The sequence below is a fragment of the Podarcis melisellensis genome (genome assembly GCF_964234715.1).
Source record: "Podarcis melisellensis genome assembly, chromosome: 7".
In the NCBI taxonomy this organism is placed as follows: Eukaryota; Metazoa; Chordata; class Lepidosauria; order Squamata; family Lacertidae; genus Podarcis; species Podarcis melisellensis.
Genome location: NC_138539.1, coordinates 21,586,742 through 21,590,778, shown reverse-complemented (window position 1 = coordinate 21,590,778; position 4,037 = coordinate 21,586,742). Strand labels below are relative to the sequence as shown.

General features: G+C 43.2%; 1 long non-coding RNA gene across 1 annotated transcript; it reads right to left on the bottom strand.

The window, feature by feature from the left end:
* Positions 1 to 285: 285 nt before the first annotated feature.
* Positions 286 to 3,654, bottom strand: LOC309374259. Its single transcript, XR_014170464.1, has 2 exons — positions 3,528 to 3,654; positions 286 to 1,476 (listed from the first exon to the last, which is right to left on the bottom strand). It is a non-coding gene; the product is annotated as an uncharacterized lncRNA (long non-coding RNA).
* Positions 3,655 to 4,037: the final 383 nt, after the last annotated feature.

Sequence of the window (4,037 nt, the reverse complement as noted above, 5' to 3'; positions counted from 1 at the left end):
AGGTAGAGTTTTCGTAAGATTGTGAATTGGGACTTCACTGAACTCTCAATGTTGTACAGTAAAACTCCCATAATCTCTGACCATAGTAGCTGGGGCTGATGGGAGTTACTTTTATTTATATTTATTTATAAATATTCCACATTTTACATTTGTCTCTTCATTTATTTCCTTTTCCTTATTATGTGACTGGAATATTTTGATGGAATTATAATTGTAGTGAGCTCTTAAGTGCCCTGCGGGAGTGAGATGAAAACCAAGGAGAGGAAACTGAAAGAGAAACTATAATCCAAAAGAATTTGGGAAAATTTTAATAAACGGTTAACAACAAATACAAAGTTGGTGTCTGTTGTTCTTGGCATGTGAAGGCAAGACTGGGAAGGACTTTCCAGGACAGCTTAGCATAGTAGAAGCTAAGTGTGGCTAAAAGTTAAACCGTATGCATAAGTTCAATGGGATTTACTCCGATGTAAGCATAGGCTTGCTTCCTAAAAGACGTATGTTCTCAGTTGCTTTTTAATATACCCCTCTGTATAAAATATGGGGTCCTTATTGACAAACTGAACCAGAGGAATCAAAATTTTAAAAAAGCTCACTATGATCTGTACTCACAACTGACAATCTATAGTTTAAACAGAGGTCCCCCCCCCCCCCCAAGCTAGTTCTTGAATAGTGTATAGACCTTTTTTTTGTCTGGAACTTGTTTTGTTCAGCACTGTTGGATGAAAGGGAAAGCGAGGAAGGTTTTCTGTGAAAATAAGGAGAGGTGTACAAAGGAGTTATGGCACCTCTTCCTGCCAGCTTTCTGTCTTGAGTGCAGCTCCCTTCTATTACCTGTGAAGTGCCTGGACATGAAAATCACCAAAGTTCCATGTCATTATTTTTAGCAAAAGGGAACCGCTGCCAATTCTTTCATTTTTTAAAGTGAAATAGGCTTTGTTCTCTAAAACGTTCTTCTGCCTCTCATGCGATGCAGCGTTGGCCAGGACAGCAGCCTGCCCTTAACGTCTCCCTAAAAACGAGCCTGACCCTCTTTTTTGCTCAATTTGCAAAGTGCACAATGCAGCTCGGAAGAGAATATCTTTGGCTTGAGATTGTTTCTGTCCTCTGCCCAAAAGATGCCCAGAAGTGAAATGAGAAAGGATGAAATGACTTCTTTTCCTATGTATATACTCAACTCCAAGCTGAGTTGAGATCATTCCTGGGGCAGTAAAGCAGGTGAAGAAAAAGAAAAGGAAGCTGATTTTCTTACATCAAACCTAGGCAACTGTTCATACAGAAACCACCGTCTTGTAAGGCATTTCTCTGGAAATGTATGCCAGGCTGGAGAGGAAGAATCCAACTGCCCAGCGACAGTCAGCTGCTATTCTAAAGCAATCAGTTTTGAAAAATCTATTCTAAATAAACAATTGTTTCCCAATGCGAGCGAATGATTCCACCAGCTGCAGAAGGGAGCCGGGTGCTCTGCGGCGGACGACTCTGTCAGGATAAAGGGGGATAATAATATATTAAAGACACGAGATGCATGAAAAATGTCATTAAATAAGTCTTTACTAGCTTTGAAATGGTGATGGTTTGCATAATTGATTAATCATAAGGGGGCACTTTTGGTCACAGAAATTATCATTATTACAGCTCTAAAGTCAAATAATCTTTCTACTTATAAAAATATGCCATTTTACCCTCAGATCTCCCCAAGATTTCTCCTTTCTTTTAGGCTCTCTGACTTTACAGCCTTTAATAAATGAATGCTACTTAATCAGGAGGGCAGGGAAAATACCACTGCATGTTCCCTAGGCTGTGGAGGTTTTGTGCATAAGACCTAGACTAGTGGATCCAATCTTTTGTTTAACTGGGGTGAGTCCATCAGTGGAATCTGAACTGTGCCTGGGGCCATCGCTACAGGATTGGTGTCTAGTTCAGCCTATTCCCAAAGTTCAGGAGGGCTACCAAAGCCAAATTCCTAAACTCTTCCTACATATCAGCTTAGCCCCAGCTACTGAAATCCAGCACAGATATAAAAGGCGTATTTATTGTTTTGGGGAGATGCATACATTTTGGGTTTGCCTAGTTCTTCAGAGTGTAGTCTGTGCCTAAGAAGCAGCTACCAAGAATATCAAAGGGCTTATTCACACTTACCCTTTGTCCACAATCTGTGTCCAAGCGTTGTTTTTTTGTCTTGAGTTTTCCCTGCATAAACCTGTTCTTTAAAGCTGAATCAGAGCAAATGTCAATTCGGGTTTTCTGTGAATTGGTGTTTCCTCCAAGTGAGCTTTAAAGAGTTGGTTTTCACAGGGAAAGCTCTGGAGAGAGAGAGAAAGACATAGAGCTTTAAATTGTGGATCATGCCTAGAAAGAGCAGATGAAAGATAAGTGTGGACAAGCCCTTAGTTGGTATCCAGCTTTTGAATTCAAGGAGATGGTTTCAGACAAATATGGACATTGCATTAGAACACGAAAGAGGAGGGACAGTTCTCATGTTGAAATCTTCTTGCAAGTTTTTGTGTTACAGATTCACAGAGTTGGAAGGGACCACAAGGGTCCTCTAGTCCAATGTTTCCCAAACTTTTTCTGAACCGTGGGCCCCTTTCGACCTCGTTTCTCTCCTGTGGCCCCCCATGGGCATAGCCAAGGGGAGCAGCTGCCCCCCAAATAAGCAAAAATCAATAGAAATCTGAGGTTTTGCACCCCCTAACAAAAGCCTGCCCCCTAACAAAAATCCTGACTATGCCCATGCCCCCTGTTATGTTTTGTTTGTAATTAGAACATGTTTTATTTATATTTTTTTATAATTTATACAGAACACAATTACATAAAATAATAGGAACATAATGAAATATTGTTGAAGCAGAAAAACATAGAATCATAGAGCTGGGAGGGACCCCAAGAGTCATCTAGACCAACCCCCTGCAATGTAGGAAACTCAGTTAAAACATCCATGGCAGATGGCCATCCAACCTCTGCTTAGAAACCTCCAAGGAAGGAGAGCCCAGAACCTTTCGAGGGAGATCCAGCTTCCATGTATTACTAAAAGCAAACAACACTTATTTGACCCCAGTTATTTGACACAGAGGGGGAAACCTACAGATACAGTCCAAAAGGTGCACAGGGAGTTCTGTATATATGGGAGAATTTTAAAAAAGCAAGTGGTCCTCACTGCCCTGGTGCAAAAAGATCTTGTCATCTGGAGGAGCCCTGGCTGCCTAGATAATACACTATAGTCCCACACACCCTTACCTGGGAGTAAAGCCCACTTTAAAAAAGAAAGTGCAGCTTTCTTCTGAGTAGACACTTAGATGAAAGCAGCACCAGATGACCCCACTCGGGTATGCAGCCAGGCCGATGCTGCTGACAGGCTCTGCACCCCTTGGCAACATCCGAAGGCCCTGATCCACTAGGTGCTGGGGTAGATTGCACCCTGCACCTAGCAGAGTCAGGCTCAGGCTTCCACCAGGCCCAGCACTGGCGGCAGCAACAAGCATCTCTGGCTCACCCAGCCCTACCCACTGCCACTCCACCACCGCACTTACCTGACCTGCGGGCTCTGGATCATGGGCTCCACTGGTCAAAACAGGAGCTTCAGCATTTACTGCCTCCTGCCAGAGACAAACCAGGACTGCTCCAAGAAAATGCAAGGGGCAAAAAGGAGTGCTAGGCCCTGGTTTGGCTGCCCCCTTACCCACTTGTCATTGGCCAAGTGGATAGCCATCCAATCAGGATTTAAATTAAAAATGATGATTTCCCCCCTTCACTTCTCACTTCCCTCTGTGCCCCCCTAGTCTGATGCTATGGCACACCATTTGCACATTTTTCAACTGTGCCCCCCTTGGAATATCATGGGGTGCCCCAGGGCCTCTGGTTGGGAAACACTGCTCTAGTCTAACCCCTGCAATGCAGGGATCTTTTGTCCAACATGGGACTCAAACCTATGACCCCGAGATTAAGAGTCTCGTGTTCTAGCAACTGAGCTATCCCAGCTGAACCTGTTTTTTTGTATTTTTTTTAAAAGGCATTTAAAGTCTGAGGATGGTTTTCTAGAA